This window comes from Malania oleifera, chromosome 1 (genome assembly GCF_029873635.1).
Source record: "Malania oleifera isolate guangnan ecotype guangnan chromosome 1, ASM2987363v1, whole genome shotgun sequence".
NCBI classification, from domain to species: domain Eukaryota; kingdom Viridiplantae; phylum Streptophyta; class Magnoliopsida; order Santalales; family Ximeniaceae; genus Malania; species Malania oleifera.
The window spans coordinates 145,160,233-145,174,337 of record NC_080417.1 but is presented as its reverse complement, the minus strand read 5'-3'; the positions used below and the strand labels follow the sequence as shown (position 1 = coordinate 145,174,337).

Genomic DNA, 14,105 nt, shown 5'->3' with positions numbered 1-14,105 from the left:
CTAAAAGACATTTATAGCCTCTAACAAAAACAAAGCATGCATGGATTTGGAAAGAGAGCATTTAAAGGCCTCTTAATCTGCAGCAAGTTATTAGTATTTATCTTGTTAAGCACGGCTAGCCGAATAAAAGCTTTGATTTTTGGGGGGGGAGACTTTGGCCTTCCAAATAGTTTTGTAGAGAGGGAAGGAAAAGCTAGTGCAGACCAAGAATTCTCAAAAAGATTTGCAAGAATAGAGCCCTGAGTGAACTCATTTTTGGTACCCTTGCTAAGTTCATCATAACTAATGCAAAAAGATAAGGGCTCAAAGCAGATCCTTGGTGCCCGCCTATTGTTGATTGGAAATTCCTTACCCTAGTGCTACTCATTACTCTATTGTACATATCCTCAATGGCATCAATTTACCTACTACACACTCCTTTTTTCTTTTAACCAACCATAGAAATTCTCTAGCATAGTTTTAAATAATGGTAATGGTATGTGTAATGGTAATGATCGCAGTATATGGTCGTGGTCATGGACATTACATAATGGGTAACAGTCACTGCATCCGTGAATTTATTTTTTTGCATTAGCAAAAAACATATAGATTCACATGTTTTTATCCAAGAATCCTATATACTAATGCTTTAAATGATTTTCAATAAATTGTAATCAATTTAAATGTAACATATACTACAAGTATTGGATGTCATCTTGGTTGTTTTAGTTGCTATTGGTGAGAAGAAGCATGCATTTTCTAATTTTCGCTACTTTATTAATTATAACCTAGAAGTAAAATTTAAACTAAGAAATCATAAATAGAAAAAAATATAAAATATAGAATGCCATATTTTCTACTCTTACTCTGTAATGGATTTTTATTTTATATATATATAGAATGTTCATATGTTAAACAAGAACAAAAATGTCGATGACCTTCTCTCTCGTGCATTCACCCCTTCATCTCTCTTCTCTTTCTCTCTTGTTTGTTATCATATTATTAAAATGTCATGGTCCGCCTTTTTCACACCGTTGTGAAGGGGCCATGCGGCGCTAGCTAAAGCACTCTTACTCAACTAGCCAGCCTATCGTTCACCAACATTCATCCACGAAGCACTTTCATTAACATTCAATCAGATAGTAGCGGAAATAATAATCAATTCATGAAAGCCGTGGCAACCAAACAGTAAATATTGAAGCAAACGTAATTCATTAACAAATCCTCCGTTGACATGTTGTACTTAGCGAGGGAGGCAAGTAGGCTAAGCACGTTGACAATTGCTAGTGAGTTTTACAATGATTGATGAACACTCACCCTCCCCTTGTAGCCTTGGATAATATCTCTAGTCTCTGGATTTTGCCACCATTCCTTGTTGATTTAGTCAAGAGTAGTACATGCAGGTACAAAAATAGCTACAAGTTCAACTTGCTTAGGAAGTTGTGAAAATACATCTACCACCACATTTGTGGCCTCTTTTTTGTAAATACTCTCAGTCATAGCCAAGAAACTTAGTGACCCACTTTTGTTGGTCCATGAAAGAGATTCGTTGCTCCAAAAAATATTTTAGGCCCTTGTGGTCAGTTCGAATTTGGGAATGTTGACCAATTAAATACCATCTCCACTTTGTAACTACATGCACGATGGCTAACATCTCTTTTTCATAAATAAACATGCTGAAGTGAGATGGAGAAAGAGTCTTATTGGGAAAAGCAATGCACGTCCGTCTTGCATTAAAACTACACCAATACCAACTTTTGATGCCTTAGACTCAATGATGAACATCTTATTGAAATTTGGCAAGGCAAGAATTAGTGTGTTTGACATTGCATGCTTAAGCTTGACACAGTCTTGTTTAGCTTCCTCACTCCATTTGACAGCATCCTTTTTCGTTAGTGGAGTGCTGATCTTTCCATAATCTGACAAACTTGTGGTAGTAACCAGTCAACCCCAAAAATCCTTGCGGCATCTTGATTGTTTGTGGAATAGGCCATTGGTCATCGCTTGTATTTTAGAAGGATAAATTGAAACACCTTCTTGGGAAAGAATATGCCCAAGACATTCCACATGCATCGAGCAAAGTTGCATTTATATTTCTTGACAAACAGATGATGCTCACGACAAATGGTGAGTATAATTGGCAAATGATAAGACCGTAGGTTTTTACCTTAGGGAAATTGGGGAAATGGAAAGGATGGAAATGATATGACCCTAGGGTTTTATTGTAAGGAGATTGGGGTAATTGAAAGGATGGAAAATAAAAAGAGAAAATAAGGTTGATCACTTCAAGGGGATCTACCTCCAAATTAGCCGAAGGCTTTGAATTATGTTATTGCTTGAATGAGGGAATTCTAACACATTGAATATAAATCTGAATTGATTTATGAATCCTAACACATTAAAGAAATCCCAATTGATTTGGGAATCACAACATTAAATAGAAATCCTAACACATTAATTAGAAATTCCAATTGATTTCAAAATCTTGACATTTCTCGTCTTTTTGGCTTTTTGCACATCTTGATCCCACCGCCAACTTTATTTATAGCTGAGAATCTTCCTCTAAATTCACCTAAAATCTTTTTTGCTATCTTTTTAGCCATCCTTCTCCTTAAAGTATTTGTGTTTGCTCCCCTATTGTTTTAGAATTTTGTATTCAAATTTTGTTATATTTTCTCCCTCTCGATTCCGCCACCTAGTTCTCTTGCATTGATTTATGTTACCATTTCTCTTTTATTTTTTAATACATATATCTAACATTATAACTCTTTGTTGTGTGGTTAAACTTTCACCTAGGATACTTTGCAATACCTACATGATAAACAATCTATCTTCCTAATTAAGAAAAAATCTATTTGATTATAATTTTATTTTAGAAATTTATGTTTTAGAAGTTATATTATTATTTATCTAAATGATATTAGACACTTCACAGTAATTTTATAGAACTTCATAGGAATTTTTCTATTTCATTTTTGGATATACCTTTTATGTAGCATTTATGATGTGTTTATTGTTTTTGATTGAAAAAGAAGATTTTTTTGAGAAGAAGAAGAAGAAGTACAGCAAGGAGCATTAGTAATCCTCCTTAAAAATGCAAAACAAAGTCAAAATAAATTAGAACAGCACAACCAAGGTCTTAAATTTCGATTTTGAATCAAATTTCAAAGCTCCAAAAGTACGGAAATTTTGAGTTCGATGTCAATTTCGATTAGAAAAAATAACGGAAATTAGTAGTAAAGCATGGAATTCTTTGTGAAACTTTAGAAATGGTTAAAAAGCATAATAATATAATTTTTAGGACTAATATATTACAAATTAAATACATCTAGGTTTTGTATGAGGTGGAATGGTTGTAAAATAGTATGTGTATCAAACATATTTGTAAGATAATGTAAATTAAACATATTCAATTAATACAAATGAAATTCATAAATCATTTAAATATTATTTATTATACAAAGAATGATAATTTAGACATGAATGGTTAAATAAAATGTCATCGTAAGTTTATTTTTTCATATAATTTCAAAAGCACTTGTAATGAATTTTTGTTTCGATAAAATAAATTAAGATAGAAATTTCACTTCACTCCTAAATTTCTTATTTGAATTCTGACGAAATTTAATCTTATAGTCAAAATTTCGACAAGTTTCGCTAAAATTTCGAGATTTCGATAAATTTCGGATGATTCGTTGAGATTTTGACTGAAATTATGTAAGATGGAAATTGACTGCTATTTCGATTTCAAGGGTGATGGAAATCAGAAATTTCGACAGAAATTTTGATAATTTCGTGGAAATTTAAGACCATGAGCACAGCCAACCTATCATGCTGCAGCCAACCTATCATGCTGTGGATTAGAAAAAGAAAAAACTTTGAAACACCCAGCTGCAAAAACCCACAAGGAGGTGAGATACAGAATCCTATCCCAAAGCATAACCGAAGACATCTTCTTTCCCCCAAAAATACGAGCATTCAGTTGCAGCCAAATTCTCCACAAAAACCAGAAAAATTGCACACCTTCTTCACATGGCAGAAGCATCCTTACTGTTCCGAAACCTGAAAAATGGATAGCCAGTAGATGTCCCACCAACTCTTGACTCACCTAATTGTCCCCAAATAAAACAAAAAGGCTGTTCCAGAAAAGGAGCAACGCAGGGAAAGGTGAGAAGTAGATTTAGAATTTTGAAAACAACAAACATCTGGCGATAAAACTTCAAATTCCAGAAAAGGAGCAATGCAGCGAAAGGTGACAAGCAGATTTTGAATTTTGAAAAAAAAGAGAACAAACATCTGGTGATAAAACCTTAAAAGACCTAGTCGACAACAGATTATTAGTGTTTACTCTATTAAGAGCGATCAACCAAATAAAAGCCTTAATCTTAGAGGGGAATTTAGCCTCCCAAATGGATCTATGAAGCGGGAAAGGCAAGCTTTTATTGGTTAAATGTTCAAAAAAAGATTTACAAAAATTCTCCTAAAAAGAATCAAAAATCAAGAAAGATAGTCTCTCCTTTGGGAACGGAGCCTACCATCCAACAAACTTTCAAGGAGGCGGGCTCCAAAACCTCCATATTATTAAGAGCACTGTGAAAATGTAACTCCCAAATCTCAATAGAAACCAGTCTCATTGGAAATAAAGAAAGAAGAAATTGGTTCATTGTGCAAAGAGGACAGTTTAAACAAATGGGGGAAAGATGGACAAAACGAAGAACCATGACCTAAATTCTTGCAAAAGCAAACATGATACCCATTTCCTGCAATAAAATCTGTACAAGGAATAAAAAAAGGATATAGCTGTGAAATACCCTTCCAAGGACTACAACAACAACAACAACAAAACCAAGCCTTAGGTCCCACTAGGTGGGGTTGGCTATATGAATCCTTTTCTACCAATTTATGCGATCATGAATCATTTCTTTTGACAGATTTAGGGCTATTAAATCCTTATTTTCTCCTTCCAAGTTATTTTAGGTCTACCCCTACCTCTTCTACTGCTCCTCACAGTAACTAACACACTCTTCTTTACTGGCGCACTACGTGGTCTACATGGCAAGTGTCTATACCATCTGAGTCGTCCCTCCCTTATCTTATCTTTTATAGGAGTTACGCCTAACTTACCTCGAATATGTTCATTCCTTAATTTATTTTTCAGTGTTATACCGCTCATCCATCTAAGCATTCTCATCTTGGCAACTTTTACTTTTTGGATATTTTGTTTCTTCGTCGCGCAACATTCTAATCCATATAACATAGCTAGTCTTATAGTCGTCCTATTAAACTTCCCCTTTAATTTTAAGGGTATTCTACGATCACAAAGCACACTTGAAGCACTTCTCCATTCTACCTAACTTGCTTTAACTCTATGCATTACATCATCTTCAATTTCTCCTTCATCTTACATAATAAATCCAAGGTATCCGAATCTACAAGTGCTTTTTATTTCTTCATCATCAAGTTTAACTTTGTCTTCAATATTCTTCCTACTATTACTGAAATTACATTTCATATATTTTGTCTTATTTCTACTTATCCTAAAGCCTCTAAATTCCAAAGCTTCTCTCCATAACTCTAACACAGCCTCTACTCTACCCCTAGTTTCATCAATTAATACAATATCATCTGCAAACAACATACACCATGAAACCTCATTTTGAATACTCTTAGTTAATTGGTCCATCACTAAAGCAAAAAGATAAGGGCTTAAAGCAGATCCTTAATGTACACGTATGGTGATGGGAAATTCTCTAGTTTCTCCATTTATAGTCCTTACACTAGTTATTACTCCATCGTACATAGCCTTAATGACATCAGTATACCTACTGTTTTCTAAAACCCACCATAGAACTTCCCTAGGTATCCTATCATATGCTTTCTCTAGGTCAATAATTACCATATGCAAGACTTTCTTCTTTTTGCTTAACTTTTCTATTAATCTTCTTAAAAGATATATAGCTTCTATGGTAGATCTCCCAGGCATAAAACCAAATTGATTTTCTGAGACCTTCATTTCTAACCTTAATCTTTGTTCAACTACCCTTTCCCATAGTTTCATTGTATGACTCATAAGTTTAATTCCACGATAGTTATTACAATTTTGAATATCTCATTTATTTTTGTATATAGGTATTGACATGCTTTTCCTCCATTCATTTGGCATTTTCTTAGTTTTTATAATTGTATTAAATAAATTAATTAACCATATAATTTTGTTATCGCCTAAGCATTTCCAAACTTCAATTGGGATGTTATCCGATCCTATAGCTTTCCCATTTTTCATCTATTTTAGTGCACTAATTTTACGAATAAATCTCATATTTTTTGTATTTTCCTCATTTTTCAAATCTAAGTTTAAGCCTTCTATTTGGTTTTCATTAAACAACTTACTAAAGTAACTTCACCATCTTTCTTTAATGTCTTCATCCTTAACCAAGACAATATCATCCTCCCTTTATTTACATTTTTCATTTCCTAAGTCCTTACTCTTCCTTTCTTTAGCTTTAGCAAGTTTAAATATATCTCTTTCCCCTTATTTTGTATCTAGCATAGTAGTCAGAGGCGCGAGGCGAGCCGAGGCGCAAAGGGTCTTTGAAGCCGAGGGGCGAGGCGAAGGCGCGCGCCTCACGAAGGTGAGGCGCACAATTATTAAAATGGTGTAAAATATCTATTTGGGGTAATTTATATATGAACATATGAATATCTAGTGATATTAGAATTTAAAATGTCAAAACATTCAATAAAAAAATTGGAAATTTAATAAAATTGCCAAGACGAAGCCCAAAAGCATCAACAATTCAACATAGTTCAACATCAAAAGAAAAGAGTACAATAAAAAATTTCAAAATCTAAAATCTAAAAATCCTCCTCAATCATCCCTCATCACTCATCATCAACTAAGTCGGTGAAGATATCATCATCTTCCTCTTCATCATTAGAACTGTTTTCTCCAACATCTTTTTCCTCTTTTGTCTCCTCTGCACTATCCACTTGGATTTCATCCTCATCTACAAGTTCCAACATTGTGGTCCGACCCCTAGTACTGGTTGCACTACTAGATGAAGCCCTTCCTCTTCCTTTAGACAATGATGGCATATTTGTACTTATTCTTGATCTAGTGTGATGCGGGGAGTTATTTAGTTCAGCAGCTCTAGCAACAGAATCCCAAGTCAAATTATCATCTTCAAACACAAGTTCATCATCCTCATCAGAATCACCATCCATCCTACCAATCAACCACTCATTACTATCATCAATGTCCTTTAGGAGGATGGGATCAATGGTGTCACGTTTGTCGTATCGACGCCTCAGAGTTCGATTATATTTCACAAATGCCAAATCATTCAAGCGTTGTTGGGATAGCCTATTTCTCCTTTTTCTATGAAGCTGCAAAAAGTTTAAAGTAATATGGTTAATAATGATTCTAAAAAGCAGTAGCTTGGTAGTTCTTGTTCTTTAATAATTAATCCATGATATACTAATGACTTACATCTTGGAATATGCTCCAATTTCTTTCGCAGCTGGTAGCACTACATGTGAGGCTAAGAATTTTCACAGCAAACTTTTGCAAGTTTGGAGTTGTTGATCCATATGCCATCCATCATTGCGCTGTTATAAAATAAATTTCAAAAATGAAGAGGTAGTACAAATGCCACTTTACCTGGTGCTTTTGTCTTCCTTTGTCTCACTGCCAAACTAATTCCAAAGACGCCACTAGCGGCATTGTATTTTTCCAACTCATTTGAAACTTTATCTTGTATTTCAATAGTTGGTAGTAACCTTCCAATACATTTGTACAAAACCGTCATAATTTCTTCATCTTGCAAAATGTTGGGGTTTGAATAGAAAAATTCTGGATTCAAGTAGTGTGCAGCTGCATGCAACGGTTGATGGAGTTGGCATCCCCACCTCGTATCAATAATTTCAAATGCCTTCTTGAATTTATCCTCTCTCTCACCAAAAGCCTTAGCTATGGCTTCCTTAGCCCTATCCATTGCTTCATAAATATATCCCATTGCAGGCTTCTTTTCCCCATCAACCAAACGGAGTACACAAACAAGTGGACCTATTAACTTAAGAGCATAGACGATGGTACTCCAAAAAGTAGGCATCAAAACAATAGTAGCTGCTCTTTTGCCAGCCGCCTCCTTTGCCCATTTAGTAGTATTCCAATCTTCAGAAGTAAACATCTTCCTCAAGTTGTTCTTTTGAAGATGGATTGAACGAAGGGTGATGAAGGCAGTTGCAAATCTTGTAACTGTAGGTCTTAGTAACTCCTTTCCTCCAGTGAACTGTCTCATCAAGTTGACAACGCCAACACGATTATAGATATAGCCATTCAAAAAAATTGCCCTTTTCAAAGTTGCATGAATTGAAGGCATCTTTCCAATATCCTCCAAAATTAAATCAATGTTATGAGTAGCACACGGTGTCCAATATAAATGTGGCCTCTTTGCTTCTAACAATCTCCCTGTTGAAAAATCAAGGAATGAAGCCATTAAAATATTAAAATAAACAATATATACACTATAGAAAGTAGTTCTAAAAATAAGTTCTTACCTGCTGCAACATAGTTTGACGCATTGTCAGTTACCACTTGAATCACATTTGATTCTCCAATTTCTTCGACCATCTCATCAAGTAATCTATACATTCTATCTGCATTCTTGACAATATTAGGAGCATCAATAGACTTGATGAATACTAATCCCCTTGGAGAGTTCACTAAAAAGTTGATTATGTCCTTATTAGCAACTGAATCTCTCCAACCATCAGACATAATTGAGCAGCCATATTTTGTCCATTCCTCCTTATGGACCTTCAACAACTCTTTCATTCGACTGACTTCCTCCTTTAGATAAGGAACTCGCACTTCATGATAGCTAAGTGGCTTTATTCCAGGACCATATTGTCCAATCGATTCAAGTGCCACTGCAAAGCTGCTCAAACGTACAACATTAAATTGTATCCCAGCATCATACTTCACCTAGCAAAATCTCCCATTGCTTTTTTTCTAAGTTCTTTTTTGCACGCTTCATTTATTGATGTTTGCTTTATCTTCCCTTCTTTCCTAGCTTGAACCGCTTTCTTTGGATCGGGAGTAAAAACAAGTCTATAGGCCCCTTCTGTTTTGGTTTCTTCAAGTTGGATTGGTATGATCTTTTACTTCCATCACTAGTAAACACTCTCTTGCCACGAATGTTAATTTCTTGAACTTCATCTTCTTCATCTTCACCGTAATGATCTATATCATCAAAGTTGGGCAATAACTCATTTTCCTCCTTTTCCATATCTTTTTTCAACATATACTCTTTAATCTCCTCACGTACATGAGCAGGGCACTTAGAGCATTTTTCACATTTTGAAATCCTCCGACAATGTGTTGTTTTGCCCGAAATATTCCTCCCCTTGTGACTTTAGCACAAAAATTGCAAGTCAAATTATTTCTATTTTTTTGATCCTCCAAATGTGCATACTTCCATGCGGGATCTTTCTTTGACGAGGCCTCACATCCAGAACTAGAATCCATTTAAGATTTTAGACTTGGTATCCCGTTTCCTAACTGAAAAAACAATGCATCATATATTTAAAATTTAAGACTTACATAATGCATTTCCAAACAAATTAAAAAACAGTAGCTAAATTTCAATAAAAAGAATAAATATTATGTATTAGTTATAATTTATAAACTTACATTAATTAAACTAAATATTATAAATTAAAAAACAGTAGCTAAATTTCTGTAAAAAAAATAAATATTATGTATTAGTTATAATTTGTAAGCTTACATTAATTAAACTTAATATTATAAATTAAAAAACAGTAGCTAAATTTCTGTAAAAAAAATAAATATTATGTTATTAGTTATAATTCATAAGCTTACATTAATTAAACTAAATATTATAAATTAAAAAACAGTAAGCTTACATATAAAGAAGAAGAAGAAGAAAAAGAGCAGGCAGCAGTCAGCAGTCAGCAGCACGCAGCAAGCATGCAGCAGTAAGAAGAAGAAGAAGAAGAAGAGAAGTAGCAGGCAGCAGGAGCAGCAGCAGAAGAAGAAGAGAAGAGAAGCAGCAGGCAGCGGGACGCAAGCAGCAGCAGCAGCAGAAGAAGAAGAAGAAGAAGAAGAAGACTTACAAAGGTTTGAAGGCTTAAAGACGATCTCCAGCTGGTTCGAAATGTTGAAGGCGACGTGACGAACTCACGTCGTGCTCGAAGGCAGTCAGACGTACTCACGACTGCTTCGAAGGCAGGCAGACGAACTCGCGAGGGCTCCGGCTGGTTCGAAACGAAGTTGCGCAGGTCGTGCTTCTTCAAAATGTCGAAGATGAACTCACGATCCTGGTCGAAGCTCGAAGACGAAGTCGTGAAGGCTTCCGGCTGGTTCAAAGGCTCGCAAACGAACTCACGAAGGTCTTCGAAGGGTCGAAAGGGGCTAGGGCTCTGTTCGTTTGAGTCGAATGAGGGATACGAGTCTGGCTTGGGCTATTTGTCTCCTTTAAATGGCTTAAAAATACACAAGGCGGGCCTCACTGCACCTCGCGCTTCATTGCGCCTCGTCTCGCCTGGGGTCGCCTCTTGCAGGTCGCCTCGTCCCACCTGGTATGAGGCGGCAGACTCATCGCCTCACTGCACCTTGCGCCTAGGAGGCGCGCTTTTAACTACTATGGTATCTAGTTGTTAGAAAGTTTCCAAATTTCTCCAGGAGATGGCGAAGTTAGGAGATATTCTTAGGAGATATTCTAGGAGAAATTTTTGTAATTATGTGAATATTCTTAGGAGATATTCTAGGATATATTCTTAGGAGATATTCTAGGAGATTTGTTAGCAATTGTCATTCTTTCCTTTTGTTATTCCTTCCTTTGTTATTCTTTCCTTTTAGATTATCCTTGTCATCTATAAGACATTCAGATTTTACCTTATTTCAAAATAATGAGAAATTCTATTCAATTTTTCTCCACTTCTAGATGGTATCAGAGCCTAGTTTCCTTTTCCTTTCGGCAGTCATAGCCTCTAAAACCTAGGCCTTATTGCCTTAACCTTGTTTAGCCTCCATTATGTTTGAAATTTCCAAAACTTCCACCTTGGCCAGACTTGAACCTATGGTCAGCACCAAAACTTAAACCAAAGTAGCCCATACTGAACCCCATTCAGTCCAAATCACAAATATTTGTCTCAATGAAGCTAACTTCTTGAGCTAGTCTCAGTCAGTTTAAATGTATATCCGCAGGGGAGGTAAGATTGGGTACCTTACTGGTGAAACCAAGGCCCCTGATAGAGCAGACCCATCATATGCTATATGGGATGCTGAAAATTCCATGATTATGGCTTGGCTTGTGAATGCAATGGATGAAGATATTAATGCTAATTACATGTGCTATCCTATTGCAAAAGAACTCTGGGATAATGTTAGTCAGATGTATTCTGACCTTGGAAATTATTCTCAGATTTATGAATTGCAACAAAAAAATTCCACCAACAAAGGCACAATAACCAGAAGTTGATCTTCTATTGGTTATATTCCCAATCCAATCTGCATAAGTGTAGACCTCAACTTGTTGATGTCTATGGTCTTCAAATATCTTAGGATTCTATAAACTGCATCAAAGTGGTTAGGCCTTGGTGAGTGCATGAATTGGCTTACCATATTGGCAGACGGATGCTTGCAAATGAATTTGAGATTAAAGACTTGGGTGATTTGAAGTATTTTCTCGGTATGGAATTTGCGAGGTCAAGGAAAGGTATTTTTGTTTCACAAAGAAAATATGTGCTTGACTTGCTTGGAGAAACATGTTTACTAGGGTGTAAAGTAGCTAAGACACCTATAGAGTCTAATCTTAAACTACAACTTGCCAAGCCTGAAGAAGTAACCAATAGAGACCAGTACCAAAGATTGGTTGGAAGGCTACTTTATCTATCACATACACGTCTTGACATAGCCTTTGCTGTCAGTAGGGTAAGCCAGTTCATGCACTCACGAGGGTCTGAGCACTTTGATGCAATTTATAGAATCGTGAGATATTTAAAGGGAACTCCAAGAAAAGGTCTATTGTTTGAAGACCGTAGACATCTACAAGTTGAGGTATACATTGATGCAGATTGGGTTGGGAGTATAACTGATAGAAGATCAACTTTTGGTTATTGTGTTTTTGTTGGTGGAAATTTGGTTACATGGCGAAGCAAAAGACAAAATGTGGTAGCTAGGGGTTGTGCAGAGGCAGAATTTAGAGCAATTGCTTATGGAATTTGTGGAGTGTTGTGGATTAAAAAATTATTGGAAGAATTGAAAGTCAGTCACTAATGCACTACCTATGAGACTATATTGCCATAACAAATCTGCCATAGCCATTTCTCACAATCCAGTGCTTCATGATAGAACAAAACATTTTGAGGTCGACAAGCATTTTATAAAAGAGAAGCTTGACAGTGGATTGATTTGTTTAGCCTATATCTCTACTATTGAACAAGTAGTAGGTATACTTACAAAAGGACTACCAAAGAAGCAATTTGAAAATTTGATCTGCAAGTTGGCCATTGAAGACATCTTCAAACCAGCTTGAGAGGGAGTGATGGAAAGGTTCCAAATTTATCCAGTCAACTCTCCTTGATTATAGAAGAAATTTCTGTAATTATGTAAATATTCTTAGGAGATATTCTAGGATATATTCTTAGGAGATATTCTTGGAGATTTGTTAGCAATTGTCATTCTTTCCTTTTGTAATTCTTTCCTTTATTATTCCCTCCTTTTAGATTGTCCTTGTAGTCTATAAGACATTCAAATTGTACCTTATTTTAAAATAATAAGAAATACTATTCAATTCTTCTCCACTTCTAGACCAATCAATCATACAAATTATTAAATGATCTGTATTTAGCTTCACTAACGACCTTTTTTGCATTTTTTCTCGTCTCCTTATACTTTTCAAAGTGATTCATGTTTCTACATTTTATACAAATTCTTTTTGTCTTTATGGCCTTTTGGACATCTTTTTCCCACCACCAACTTTCTTTGCTATTCGAGAATCTTCCCCTTGATTCACCTAAAATCTCTTTTGCTATTTTTTTAATAGAGCTAGCTAATCTACTCCAAAGAGTATTTGTATCTATTCCATCCTCTATAATCCAATCCCCATCTTTGATCATTTTATCTTTAAATTTTATTATATTTTCTCCCTTTAGGTTCCACCACCCAGTTATCTTACACTGGTTCTTTTTTATCTTTTTCTTCTATTTTTTAATACATATATCTAACACTAAGACTCAATGTTGTATGGTTTGACTTTCACCTGGAATAACTTTTTAATCCTTGCATGATAAACGATCTATCCTCCCAGTTAAAAAAAAAAAAATCTATTTGACTTCTATTTTGTCCACTTTTAAAGGTTATTAAGTGTTCTTCTCTTTTCTTAAAGTAAGTATTCATTATACTAAAATCATATGACATAGCGAAGTCTAAGATCATCTCCACAGACTCATTTTTATCTCCATATCCATATCCTCTATGTATACTCTCATAACTTTTGTTATGCCTTCCAACATGTCCATTCAGATCTCCTCCTATAAATATTTTCTCAGTCCCTGATATGCCTTGTATAATACTATCCATATATTCCCCAAATTGCCTCGTAAGATTTTCTGCTAAGCCCACTTGAAGAGCATGAGCACTAATGATATTTATTAACTCTTGGCCTAATACCATCTTGATTTTTATAATTTTATCCCCTACACTGATTACATCAACAACACTATCTTTTAAGTTTGTCTACAATAATTTCTACTCCATTCTTATGTTTTTCTTTTCCAGTGTACCAAATTTTAAATCCTGATTTATCAATTTCTAGCTTTGCCGCCCACGCACTTAGGTTCTTGAAGGCAAATTATATTAATTTTTCTTCTAATCATTGTGTCCACAATTTCCATGCTTTTACCCGTAAGTGCCCTTATATTCCGAGTTGCTAATCTAATCCTGATTTCTTGAACTCACTTCTAGAATAATGTGGGGAAGCCTCGCCTATTTGACACCATACCTGGCGCCAAGACAGTGTGTTGCTTTAGGGCGACGACCTAGCCCACTCTCGTCCACTTTTCGTTCACCCGCGTTGTACAAGTGCAACGCGTCGCTTGTA

General features: G+C 35.3%; 1 protein-coding gene across 3 annotated transcripts in view; it reads left to right on the top strand.

Annotated features, from left to right (window-relative positions):
• Positions 1 to 14,105, top strand: part of LOC131145232 (pentatricopeptide repeat-containing protein At4g04790, mitochondrial-like) — an 85,048-nt gene that overhangs the window by 13,636 nt on the left and 57,307 nt on the right. The window lies entirely within an intron of this gene.